The 14455-nt window shown below is 41.6% G+C and overlaps 1 long non-coding RNA gene across 1 annotated transcript in view; it reads left to right on the top strand.

Annotated features, from left to right (window-relative positions):
- The window catches only part of LOC122556717, a 13988-nt gene extending 12118 nt beyond the window's left edge, over positions 1-1870 (top strand). Inside the window, exon 4 of the long non-coding RNA XR_006313626.1 lies at positions 1649-1870. This is a non-coding gene — a long non-coding RNA (uncharacterized LOC122556717). The remainder of the gene's footprint in view (positions 1-1648) is intronic.
- Positions 1871-14455: the final 12585 nt, after the last annotated feature.

Genomic DNA, 14455 nt, shown 5'->3' on the forward strand with positions numbered 1-14455 from the left:
GAGCATGCTGAGACAATGGGTCGGCCAGGGTGGTCAGGCTTGTGGATCTTGGGAAGGAGGTAGAACCCGGCAGTGCGGGGTTCCCGGACTAAGAGGTTGGAAGCTGTGGGTGGGAGATCTCCTGAGGTGATGAGATTCTGTATGGTCTGGGAGATGATGGTTTGGTGATGGAGGGTGGGGTCATGGTCGAGGGGGAGGTAGGAAGGGGTGTCCTCGAGTTGGCGTTTGGCTTCAGCGGTGTAGACGTCAGTGCGCCAGACTACCACTACGTCCCCTTTATCTGCTGACTTGATGGTGAGGTTGGGATTGGAGCAGAGGGATTGGAGGGCTACGCATTGTGAGGGTGAGAGGTTGGAGTGGGGGAGGGGAGTAGACTGGTTGAGGCGGTTAATGTCCCGGCGGCAGTTGAAAATGAAGAGGTCGAGGGCGGGTAATAGGCCAGCGCAGGGTGTCCAGGTGAATGCAGTGTGTCGGAGGCGGAGGTGGCGGAAGAAGTGTTCGACGTCACGGCGTGTATTAAATTCATTGATGCGTGGACGGAGGGGGAATGAAGGTGAGCCCTTTGCTGAGGACTGATCATTCATCCTCAGTGAGGGGAACGTCTGGAGGGTTGGTGAAAACCCGGCAGGGCTGGGAGCTGGGATCTGGTGTCGGTGTGGAGCTGGGAGTGGGGGTGGAGCCGGTAACTGGAGTGAGTGTGGTAGTGGGGGGAATGGGGGTGGAGTCCATGAGCAGGGGTGGTGTTCCCCTCAGGGTTCTGGGGGGCGGGGAACACCTCCGGGTTACCCGCACCAATCAACCATACCGCCCTGTGGCCCAACATTTCAACTCTCCCTCCCACTCTGCCGAGGACATGGAGGTCCTGGACCTCCTTAACCGCCGTCCCCTCACCACCAGATGCCTGGAGGAAGAATGCCTCATCTTCCACCTCGGAACACTTCAACCCCCAGGGCATCAATGTGGACTTCAACAGCTTCCTCATTTCCCCTTCCCCCACCTCACTTGCTACTTTCTCCCCACCCCCACCCTCCTCTCACTTATCTCTCCACCCTTCAAGGCTCTCTACCTATATTCCTGATGAAGGGCTTTTGCCCGAAATGTCGATTTTACTGCTCCTCGGATGCTGCCTGAACTGCTGTGCTCTTTCAGCACCACTAATCCAGAATTGGAACCCGATATGTCCAGTATTACCACCAGCTGGGTTCATAACAAAAGTAAAAGAATTTTTTTTTGTATATAGATGGGATATTTTTAATTTTCAACAATTAATAGCTAAAGGAACACAACTCCAGAACTGGAACAGTTATTTTTCTGTGCCAGGAGGTTGATTGGCAATAACTAACACTTGTGTTGCTAAAAGGATGCTTCCACTTGAAATGTCATGACCTAACTCACTCTACTGGCATGTTTACTTCATATAAAACTATGCAAATAGAACAACTTCATGCTGTTCAACACAGTTCAGTGCTGAGACAGATAGCAATGTTTTCACAAAGCTAAAAACCAAACTAAGCAACTTTCAGATCTGGAATTTTACCATCCATCTGTTCTTTGCTTGAACTTACTGTACCATTTATAAATAAATAATAAAGTTTGATAAACATTAGCATCATTTTCACAATAAAATGTGATTTGATTTATTTTCCAGGGATTGGATAACCTTTGCAATTTGTACTCTCCAGGCTAACTTTTGCATATCCAAGACAAACTCATTAGCATTAAAGAAGCAATTCAGTTGGTTGAAAGCAGTAATTCTGGTTGAAATCAATTCTATTGCCAAGACATTGGAATTTCCTCCTTAAATTCCTCACCTCCTTCAAGATACTCTTTAAGATGTATTGTCAAATTGAGCTTTGTAATTTTTCTTTGAAGTGCATGAAATATTTTACTGCATTAAAAATACAATTTAAATGCAAGAACTTACTGTGCTTCATTTACCCAAGTTTTTGATCAGCTATCTAAATAGCTCCTTATATGACTAGATAAAATTTTGTTCTATAACAGTTGTGACAGCATATTGGAGTGTTTGCTATATTTTGGATATTTTACAAATGCAAATACAAATCACCTAGTCTCAAATAGAATACATTGCATAGTATAGGAATCAAAGCTGTTTTGCTAATCCACGTGGCTTAGTATCCACCTGTCAGTGAATTTGCCAGTTAGCCATTGGTAAACTTTCCTCCAAGTTCTACTTAAAAAATAGAAGACTCTGCATCACATTTGACACAACGCTAAATGTCAGTAATCTGATGATTAGTTTTCAGGTAGTTTCTGACATCATGTTGCTCATTTTTAAAACAATGGCAATAGTTTGCCAAATACCATTTCAGAAAGAGGTGTTTCTTTAAACTGATTGCGAAAAGGTGTCTTTGGGAATCTTGCTGGAAACTTTTCCTGACAGTGAAACAGCTAAATTAAAATATTTTGTAATTAAGATCCTACAGTATATCACACAAATTTCACCTTTCAGCAGATGCTCATTCAAACACTTTAAAACCTAAAATCGATACTTAATAACCTATACACATGAAATGGAAGTATTGTTGGTAACGTAAATTTTGAAATACAAGTTAGCTTTCCCAGAAAGAAAATTGCAAAACTATTGTCTCTATGCATACAAAAAAGCACCTGAGGTTGAGTGTTCAATGAGCTGTTGTTGAGTAAATGTTAACAGTTACAAGCAATGAGTCTTCAAATAAGTCACTCCTGAGAGGTTACGTGACCAGACCCAAGGCAGAGGGTAGAGAACAGTGACACATCACTATATCTGCCCTGGTATTGTAATCATAAGAATTAGGTCATGAGGAAACTTGCACAAACATGCTGTTACACACCAATGTTTAAGACAGATATTAGAAATTAGACCATCCTTAACCAATAGTATATTCCTTCAATTCCAAAGCAATGTATCATCTCTAATCTTGCTAATCAAACCATGTCCAAAAAGAAAATAAGCAGAAGAATTTTACAGGCAAAAAAATCTCAAAAAATGTAAATAAGTGCATCTATTAATGAACATCTTTTGTGAAACTTTGTTGACAATACTATGCTACTGTAGGGAATGGAAAACTGAGGGACTCCACTTGGTGGCAGGGAATTTACCAGAGGTACAGGTTCTTTAGTGAATTACTTTTTCCCATGCCTTTGTTATCACAACTCCATTTTTCTTCAAAAGCTCCAAGATATCCAAACAAAACCGTTGCACGACAGAAATTTCTCAATTGCATTGATTACAAAGTCAGAACATTTTGCCATTTTGCCATACCTTTTAGCTGTGTATTATCACAATTTTTTGTTTAAAAATTCACATGGAATAAATGTTGCAACATGCTCAATGATTTTCACGGGAAATCGAACTGTAAATATGGGAGTGCTTTCAGGTTGGGCAGTGACGCAGACTGTAAGGAAATCTTCACAGGGATTCAAGCACCTGATTCTATCATGTTAAATCCTAACCATATTGCAAGACATTTTCCCTCCCAAAACTGTTGGGATTAATGTTAAGGCCTGCAAGTGGGAGTGCAAATTGCATCACAAGATTTTAAGAATCCAGAAACCCAAATTCTAAAGTGGGGCCCCCAGCTAAAGGTATAACGCCATCAGACAGGGACAACTTGACCTGAAGTAGGAAAGCGAGGTGAGTCTTAACCCCTTCCACACACCATGTCTGCTGGGTAACATGGTTAAAAGTGAGGATATTGGATTGGAAAGGTGTTTTTTCGCTACCTTAAATCTGTTACTTATTACATGTTACACTTTGTGACAGTGTAAATATAAATTTTACACTAGCAGGATGTAAGGATGTGTTTTCAAAGAAAATGCTAAACATCTGGCACTATAATTAATTACTAATAAAGAAGGAGGAGGTTGACGGGATAGGGATGATTAAGAAAACCACATGACAAAAAATTTACAATAAATAATGACTCATGGTCTGACACATACGTTGAACAGAAATCAGAGAACATGTCAAACAAGATTATTTTACCAGGCAAAACTAATTGCATGACAGGCCAGAAAACAAAACTACCACTCAGCAAAGGTGTCTGGTTACATAAAGCACAAAATATCTGTGACAGGTGACTCACATGAGACCTGGTTTATGACGACAGTAAATCGATAACGATGACAATAATACATATGCCTTTGCAAAAGTGTGACACCTGATGAAACAAAGCATCAAGATGCTTGAATAAAAGTAGAATCAATGGGAATCAGAGAAAAACGTTCTGGTGGCTGTAGTCCTAGATGGTTGCGGTTATTTCAAATTGATCATCTCAATTCCAGGATGTCTCTTCAAGAGTTCCTCAGCGTAATGTCGGAGACCCCATCATCCCCAACTGCTTCATCAATGACTTTTCCTCCATCATAAAGTCAGAAGTGAAGATGTTTGCTGATGATCGCATCAAGTTCAAACCATTCATGAATCTTCAGATACTGAAGCAGCTTGTGTCCATTTGGAGCAAAAACATGGACAATAGTCAGGCTTACATTGATCATTAACAAGTAACATTCATGCCACATGAATGAGAGGAGGAGAACAGCTTGCCTTGCCACACCGCCCAACTTACCCCAACCCAACCTTCTGCTGCAACCCCATCCCTCACCCATACCTGATGCCAGACAGAAAGTCCGTGGTGAGCCAACACAAGAGAAAGAAGCCCACCCCATAGTCATGCCATGCTACAGAAAGGCTACACTACCTCACCGTGGGACATCCACCCTTCACCAGAGTGGATGCCTCGTTCACAGGAACCGCAGCTAATTTCTTCGGCCAGCATTCCTGGCAGGACTGGCAATGCCACAAGCTCAGGAGTGGACACTGCCAATCATGCAGATAGGACTTTGAAGATGACAGAATGAGTCCTGGCCTGTAGGGAGTCCAGAGGATTTGGAAAGTTTAGGGAGTTTGGGGTGGTTGAGAAGGATTCCTTGATGAATAAAGACCCCCAAGGATGATACCCCTCCTTTCTTCCTGCTACTTTATAAATGTCTTTATAAACAGATTTTGAGCAATAAACAGGCAACATGTTATCTTGTTAAATTGAGCTTTTAACAAGTTCAATTGAGTCTGAACCATTTATTTCTATTTGGTGGGCAGCCTGCCAGTTTTGGCTCCTGCTCACCCTCTACTATGGGTGATCTTACGGGAATGGTGGGGCTTGGTGCAGAAGTGTGATGGTACAATGCTGACAATGTGATGACATATTTCTTTAGCTATTAAAAATTAAATTCATAAAGACAGTGGTTACTCAATTGTAAAATGTTTCTCCTTTCCACCCCCATCAAGATATATTGAACAGCTGTGACATAATTATATTCCACTGTGCAGGCTATGTGAGCTACTTTGAACTACTGGAGTCATAGTTTCCCATTTATTTATCATCATTACCAAATGTTCCTCACTGTGTTTAAACATGTACAGCTTCCAAGCCAGGAATGTGGGTCATTGACATCACTTGGCAGAAAGTGCAGTACAGAAAATAACTTGCTGGTTAGGCAAGAATATTTTAAGATATTTGATTAATTTGAAGCGATAATTCACGGTTTCCAGCACATTCTGAAAACTTGCCACATGGAGAGCAGTACCAAGGAATTTTGGAAATTCACATAGAGTCATACAATATCCGTTCTTTAGATTTCGCACCAAAACCTATACACTGCATTAACCTTCAAAATAATCCGACCTCTTAGCTTGCAACCAGCTGTGGTCACATTGTGGCCTGTCTTAACTCATTTAAAACACTAAATTTCATTGTCATTAGAATAGAGGAGATTAAAAGGTGAACTTAAAACACAAGAAATAGGAGCTGAAATGGATCATTCATCAGTCAAATATCCTGCCAGTCAAATCTAATTGACCTTCTACGTGAACTCAATTTTCAGGTCCTATTGTCATATCCATTGAGCTTCTTAATGTCCATAAATCTATTAATATCAGTCTTGAATATACTCAATGACTAGGCATCCACAGGTCTCATGCGTGGACAATTTTAAAGATTTACATCACTCAGAGATAAAATTTGTTTTAATGGCTGCTACTTCATGCTAACAATAAGAACCCCTAGTTTTAGATTGGCCAACAGAGAAAACAATTGATAAGTATGAGCATTCTCAAGGTTTCACCTATTGTTTGATAAACTGTTGAGAATACAAAAGGATGGAAGAGGGAAAACAGAAACAAATGGCCTGAATTTTCACTTCCAGCTCAGGAGCACAGAGCTGGGACAAATACCAGCTTTACAAACGTCACCCAGGAAAGTAAAGGGCCGAGAAGTTTGGGTGTGCATTCTGGAGAAGAGCACTTGCAGTCTGGGGTGGGGTTTGGAAAAGTCGAAATGGAAATTCTGCCCACAGCCTGTGGATGCAGTTTGGAGGCAGTCACATAGACAGGGTGAAATAGCAACAATGATTGTTATCAAATAAAGAGGTGGGCTGGGCAAAGGATCAGCTTCAGTATTCCAGCAGTATGCCGCAACTTTGACAAAAAACTATAACAATAAAAGTCATCCAGTTCTCACAGTCACTCATGCTACATCATGTCTCCCACTCACATCCATGGTCCTTCATACCCTACAAGCCAAGCTAAGACTTTTTACCCACACCATGGTCCTATATAGCCCTTATGACAATATATTCTCCTCTGCCTCATCTACAGACTTTTGTAGCCCCATGCCAACACATGCCCCCACCTACCACACTTTTCCCTTACATTAATCATGCCAACTCACTCAATATGCACCACTAGTAGATCACATAACCCATGCTAATATTGAATAATGTGTCTATTGATGAATTCATTATTTTTAAAAAACCTAATCGATAAAAACTAATTCACTATATTAACTTCTTTTAATTCCTTATAAAAGTGATGATTTATATTCAATAATACCAGCTTGAAGACTTTATAACCACTTTGAGCAATCAAACTGTCAAGTGATAGGAGCTCCAGAGTGGCAATGGCACATTATGAAATCAGTCATGTAGCACATATTCTACATTGTGAAGGCTCGTTTTGGCTAATGTCAACAGACAGGATGAAAAAGCAGACAACAATTGTTTTTAAATGACACACCATCTTTTTTCATCTATGAAAGGTCATATCAAATGATTGATTGTTCCCTTTGATAGCTTCAATTAACTTTTTAACTCACATTCATGTCTATTTTTAACAATCCCAAAGGGTATTTGACCTCTCTCAAATGACACCTGATTTCATCAAAATAATATCTGATCTCTACAAATGTGTCTCAAGGCACAATACAAGCTTTGTTCTTAAACGTCACACTATAGGAAACAATTTTCATCTTAGAAATGCCTTCATATGTTTTTAATACAAATAAATATTCATATGCACACATATACAAATTATATACTGAATGTATACTAGTCAGAATTTTATCACTTCAATTCTTTGTGACTGTAGATTACCTTTATAAGTGTGATACCAAGTAATGTGCAATTGCTCCAGAAATATCAACAGAGGACTGTACTGTATAAATCAATCTGTAAAGCTTTGAAAATCGACTTATACATAGCATACAAAATTGGACCTCATGCCATCTTGATAGAAAACTCTTCAGCTTCAGTCAGCTCCATGCCAATATTAAACTGACTACCATAAGCATACACAATCTACAGGATGCAGATACATCAGATTTGTAAGGCAGTCTCCATCTCTCCAGTTCTTTATATAGAAGGTTTGACTTCAACTTGATCAACAAAACTCGTATCAGTTCAAGTATCATCAATTAAATATTCCACTTGGCATATATGTTTTACAAGAGAATCTGGAATATGTTGACCATTTCTTGAATCTTGGCAGCCACCTCCAATGAGGAGAAGATTCAATACAGATCATCTGCACCAGTCGAGTCATAGAATCCGTACAGTTTGGAAGCAGGCCCTTCGGCCCAACAAGTCCACACTGACCCTCAAAGAGTAACCTACCAAACCCATTCTCATACATTTAACCCCTGACTAATGCACCAACCTACACATCCCTGAACACTGTGGACTGTTTTGCACAGCCAATTCACCTAACCTGCACATCTTTGGATTGTGGGAGGAAATCTGAGCACCTGGAGGAAACCCAAACAGACATGGGGAGAATGTGCAAACTCCACACAGTCACCCGAGGCTAGAATCGAACCTGGGTCCCTGGAGCCGTGAGGCAGCAGTGCTAACCACTGAGCCACCGTGTCACCATCCTCTACAAATAACAGCAGAAAAGTGTATGATAACAAAGATCTCTGCTGAAGTCATTTGTGTATAAAGGTATTCTTGTTACCACATTCCTATACAGTATTGAGACCTGGACTGTCTATCAATGACATACGGCAGTGGAGAAAGCTCTGTTACTTGCACCACGTTCATAAGAAGACTGTCATACAAACACTACTATCCTTTTTGTAGTCAGGCCTAAAAGTATTCATGCAAAACTCCAGAAAAATCAACTATGATGGATGGAATATTTGTTCCCAGATGGCTGAAAAGCATCTCCTGAGCCAGGTCCAGTCTCGAATAGCCAACTTTCCCAAGAGAGGGCAAAGTAAATGTTTCAAAGTTACTCTGAAGTTCTCCTTGAAGCACAGTGACATTGACATTAATGACTGGGAGGAGGTTGCTCTTTTAAAATGGCGACACCTTATCCACCAAACTGTATTATGCTTTAAGTTCAAATACATAAACGGTGAAGCAGAGCAATAACAAAAAAGGGATGAAAAGGAAGCAAATCCTGCACTTGAAATCTCATTTCCTCATGGACAGCATTCCCTCTAATTTGCTTTCCAGGAACATGTTCCTCCGCGATCCATGCATGGCAGCAACTCCCAGAACCAGAGTCAATGTCACTGATGATCATGAGCAGAATCTTGGACCACACAACTTAGAATGAACGTTGCTTATGGGACATTCTCATGTGCCCAAGGGCCAGCAGGTGATAAACAACCAATTTGGTTATAGGAAGACTCACCAGAAACATATAACTCTGAGTCCAAAGATGTGCTGATTTGGTGGATTAGCTATGCTAAATTGCCTATAGTGTCCAGGAATATGTAGAGTAGGTGGATTAGCTATGGGAAATGTAGGGTTACAGGGATAGGGTGGGTTTGGATAGGTTTCAGAGGGTTGGCATGGATTTGATGGGCCCAATAGCCTGCTTCCAAACTGCAGGGATACCATGATTCTAATCTATGATTCTGACCAGCCATTCTCAAAGTGCAAGACGGCTGATGCTGGTGGTGCAAGAGGGAACCATTTCTGATCATCTGTCACCATGCAGGATCTAATTCTTATGGGCATATTATAAACTCCCATGCTTGTATTTTGCAACATGGCCCATATTACTTGTTTGATCCTATGTTCTGACCTACAAGGCAAGGGTAACTATAACAATTTTTCAGTGAGCTAAAAAAGTTAGGTCAGCTCCAAGCACAAATGTAGTTACAGGAACACATGTATTTTGCATCAGTGTTTACTATGGTGAAGGATATTGAAGATAGAGAATCTGGGGAAATAAATCTTGAAAAATGTCCACATTACAAAGGAGGTAGTGCTGGACATCTGAAAAAGCGTAAAGGTGGATAAGCCCCCAGGACCTGATCAGGACCGAGAACTTTGTGGGAAGCTAGGGAAGTGATTGTCAGGCCCCTTGTTGAGATATTTGAGTCATCAATGACCACAGGTGAGCAGCCAGAAGACTGAACATTGGCTAACATGGTGCCACTGTTTAAGAAAGGTGGTAAGGAAAAGCCAGGGAACTATAGACTGGTGAGCCTGATGTCGGTGGTGGGCAAGTTGTTAGAGAGAATCCTGAGGGATGGGATTTACATGTATTTACAGTATTGATTAGGGATATTCTTCATGACTTTGTGTGTGGGAAATCATGTCTCACAAACTTGACTGAGGTTTTGAAAAGGAGGATTCATGAGGGCAGATTCATTAAGGCATTCAATGAGGTTCCTCGTGGTAGGTGGATTAGCAAGGTTACATCTCATGGAATATAGGGATAACTAGCTATTTGGATACAGAACTGGCTCCAAGGTAGAAGACAGGAGGTGGTGGTGGAGGATTGCTTTTCAGACTGGAGACCTGTGACTAGTGGTGTGCCACAAGGATCGTTGCTGGGTCCACTGCTTTTCATCATTTTTTAAAATGATTTGGATGTGAAATTAGGAGGTATACTTAGTAAATTTGCAAATAACACCAAAATTTGAGATGTAGTGGAGAGCAAAATAGTTTACCTCAGAGTATAACGGGATCTTGATCAGATGGGCAGATGGGCTAAAGAGTGTCAGATAGAGTGCAAGTTAGATAAATGTGATAAAAGTGCTGCATTTTGGAAAGGCAAATGAAGGCAGGACTTATACACTTAATGGTAAGATCCTGGGGACTGTTGCTGAACAAAGAGACCTTGGAGTGCAGATTGATAGTTCCTTGAAAATGGAGTCGCAGGTAGATAGGAAGTAAAGGAGGTGTTTGGTATGCTTTCCTTTATTGGTCAGTGCATGGAGTATAGGAGTGGGAGGTCATTTTTGGCTGTACAGGCCACTATTCAAAAACTGCATGCAATTCTGTTCTCCCTGATCTAGGAAGGATGCTGTGAATCTTGAAAGGGTTCAGAAAAGAATTACAAGGATGTTGCCAGGGTTGGAGTGTTTGAGCTATAGGGACAGGCTGAATAGACTGGGGCTGTTTTCCCTGGAGCGTCGGTGGTTGAGGGGTGACCTTATAAAGATTTTAAAAATCATGAGGGACCTGAATAGGGTAAATAGACCATGTCTTTTCCCTGTGGTGGGGGAGTCCAAAACTACAGGCTATAGGTTTAAAGTGGAAAGGGATCTAAGGGGCACCTTTTCCCGCAGAGGGTTGTGCGTTTCTGGAATGAGCTGCCAGAGGAAGTGGTGGAGACTGGTACAGTTACAACATTTAAAAGGCACCTGGATGGGTATGTGAATTGGAAGAGTTTAGAGGGATTTGGGCCAAATGCTGGCAAATGGAACTAGATTTATTCGGATATCTGCATGGTATGAACAAGCTGGACCAAAGGGTCTGTTTCCGTGCTGTATATCTGTATGACTTCTATACTGATTATAGACCTAAAACTGTATATTGGCATTGAAAAGATGAGGTCGTGTTTTACATTGGATGCTATATGTTATGGTCTATGGCAGTCCCTACTTAGCATTCCCTGAACAATCCAAGATATCAAATGAATCAATTATTTGGTGTTCAATTATCTTTAAACATAAAAGCTAAGGCACTCGAATGTTCACAGCTCAATGACTAATTGTTCATTTTTAGAAATTTCACACTAATGCAAAAAGTTTCAAATTTTATATTACTGAGGCATTAAGATGTGAGTTGAGAGTTTGGTGCTGGAAAAGCACAGCAGGTCAGGCAGCATTCAAGGAGCAGCAGGATCAATGTTTCGGGCATAAGCCCTTCATCAGGAATGAGGCTTGTGGGCCACGGAGCAGAGAGATAAATGGGGGGGGGCGGGGGTGGAGTTGGGGGGAGGATAGCTGAGAATGCTAGATGAAGGTGAGGGAGAAGGTGATAGGTCGGAGAGGAAGGTGGAGCAGATAGATGGGAAAAGTGATGGACAGGTCATGAGGGCGGTGCTGAGTTAGATGCTTTGAACTGAGATAATGTGGTGGGGGGGGGTGCGTGGAATGAGGAAACTCGTGAAATCCACATTGATCCTGTGTGGTTGCAGGGTCCCAAAGTGGAATATGAGACATTCTTCCTTCAGTCATAGGGTGGTAAGCGTTTGGCGATGTAGGAGGCCCAGGACGTGCATGTCCACGGTGGAGTGGGAGGAGGAGTTGGGTTGGTTGGTGTGGGTGCCCCAGAGATGTTCTCTGAAATGATCCACAACTAGGTGTCCTGTCTCCCCAATGTAGAGGAGACCACAGCAGGTGCAATGGATAACATAGGTGAGACATTGGTGGAGGTACAGGTAAATTTCTATCAGATGTGGTAGAATTCTTTGGGGCGTTGGACAGAGGTGAGAGGAGTGGTGTGGGTGCAGGTTTTGCACTTCCTGCGGTGGCAGGCGAAGGTGCCGGGAGTGGGGTGTGGGCTGGTTGTGGGTGTGGACTTGACGAAGAAGACACAGAGGGAATTATCTCTCAGGAATGCTGATAGGGGTGAGAAGGGAAAAATATATCTGGTGGTGGGCTCCGTTTTAGGTGGCGGAAGTGGTGGAGAATGATGCGATGCATGCAGAGGTTGGTGGGGTGGAATGTGAGGACCAGGGGTTTCTGTTCTTCTCGTGTTGGGAGCGGTGGGGTTCAAAGGCGGTGGTGCGGGAGGTGGAGGAGATGTACTGGTTGGAAGGGAAGTTGCGATCTTCGAAGAAGGTGGCCATCTGGGATTTTCTTAGGTGGAACTGGTCATCCTGGGAACAAATACTTTGGAGATGGAGGACTTGAAAATATGGGATGACATGTTTACAGGAGGTAGGGTGGGAGGAGGTGTAGTCCAGGTAGCGTGGGAGTCAGTGGGCTTGTAGTAGATGTCCATGGTTAGTCAGTCGCCAGGGATAAAGATGGAGAGGTCCAGAAAGGGGAGGGAGGTATCCGAGATGGTCCAGGTGAATTTGAGGTTGAGATGAAAGGTGTTAGTGAAGTTGATAAACTGTTCAACCTCCTTATGGGAGCACGTGAGAGCATCGATACAGTCATCGATGTAGCGAAGGAATAGATATGATGATGTTTGAAATAAATTGTAATTCACTCTAAAACTCCTTCAACATTTTGAATTCATTTTAAATCAAAAAAGACAGATCTGCATTTATATAGTAACTTTCATGGTTTTTACAGCCAATGAAGCATGTCTGAAGTGTAGTTAGTTATTATTATATTGTAGAAAACATGGCAGCCAATTCACAAACAGCCAACTCTCACAAATGAGTAATGTATTAACGACCTGATAATTTGTCTTGTGATATTGATTTAAGAATAAGTTTTGGCCACAACATGAGAAAGGATAACTTTGCTTTGAAATAGCACTACGGGATCCTTGAGGTGGCAGCTAGGCTTTGGTCTAATGTCTCATCTGAAAGACAGCACCACTCACAGTGCTATGGACTCTCAGCACTACGACTGAATTTCACACAAGATTTTTTGTTTTGGTCCAAGAGAGGATCTTGAACCCACAGCTTAGCTACATAGCTGCAAGTGAGCATACGTGCCTCATTCTCACTGTTGATAGTTTTCTCTATTCTGCACAAGAACAGGGCATGACGTAAATTGCATTTTTGGTAAGAGGCCAACTTTTAAAGGTCTCTCACAGGAAGTGGCCAGAGAAATCAAGCAAGCATAAAGAGAATAATTAAGCCAACTGGAAAAGGCACTTAACTTCTATTTGCATATCCTTGAACCTGATTTAATGATGCATTCAGAATTTAACATAAGGCTAAGGTCATCCCAGACTATCCATTATCCAATTGATAAAAGTAGGCAATTATCAGGTGAGGTTAGTCATTTTTCAGCTTCATTAATATCATGATTTAATCATAATCACTCTGTCATTGCTGGCCAAATCTTCAGTTGCTTAAACCCCAAGCAATTCTTGACACCTCCTTCACTGTGATTTTGACAGCATGCTTTTCCATGATAAAAACAGATCCAAATTCCTTATAGAGTACTCATATGCCTGGTCCCACTTTGATACAAAATTTGTCCCATTCCTCCCTTTTATAAACAATTCATATTTCCATTGAGTCATACAGCACAGAAACAGACCCTTCAGTCCAAACAGTCCATGTCAAACATAATCCCAAACTAAACTAGTCTCATCTACTTGTTCCTGGTCGTTATCCCTCGTCCCCTAGTCTTGAAATTCCCCATCCTAGAGAAAAGACAACTACCATTAACTCTATCTATACTTCTCATTATTTTATAAACTTTCAGATCACCTCTCCATCTCCTACACTCCAGTGAAAAAAGTCCCAGCCTTTCTTTAGTACTCAAACCTTCGATACTCGGCAACATCCTGGTAAATCTCTTCTGAACCCTCTCCAGCTTGATAATATCCTTTCTATAATTGGGCAACCAGATCTGGACACAGTATTCCAGAAACGTCCTCATCATACTCCCAAAGACTTTTGGATTTTCTCTTACGTTATCCGCTAGTCTCTTCTTTTCATCTTGTATTTTTTTCTGATTCTCATCTGAACCTTCTAAGTTGAGCCAAATTTCCTATTGCATTATCCACCAAACATCGTTTATACACACCCCTTTTCTGCTTCATCTTATTCTTTATCTCTCTCATCATCCAGGAAGCTCTGGATTTGCTTCCCCTAATTTACCAGGCAGAAAACAGGGGCTAAAAGAACCAACTTTGCTTAGTACTATTGTGCTGTGTCATTGAAAAGAGGCATTTAGTGTAGTTGACCACATCAAAGGCTGCATAGCAGGTAACAAAGGAAAATTCAACATGATCA

This window comes from Chiloscyllium plagiosum, chromosome 14 (assembly GCF_004010195.1).
Source record: "Chiloscyllium plagiosum isolate BGI_BamShark_2017 chromosome 14, ASM401019v2, whole genome shotgun sequence".
NCBI classification, from domain to species: Eukaryota; Metazoa; Chordata; class Chondrichthyes; order Orectolobiformes; family Hemiscylliidae; genus Chiloscyllium; species Chiloscyllium plagiosum.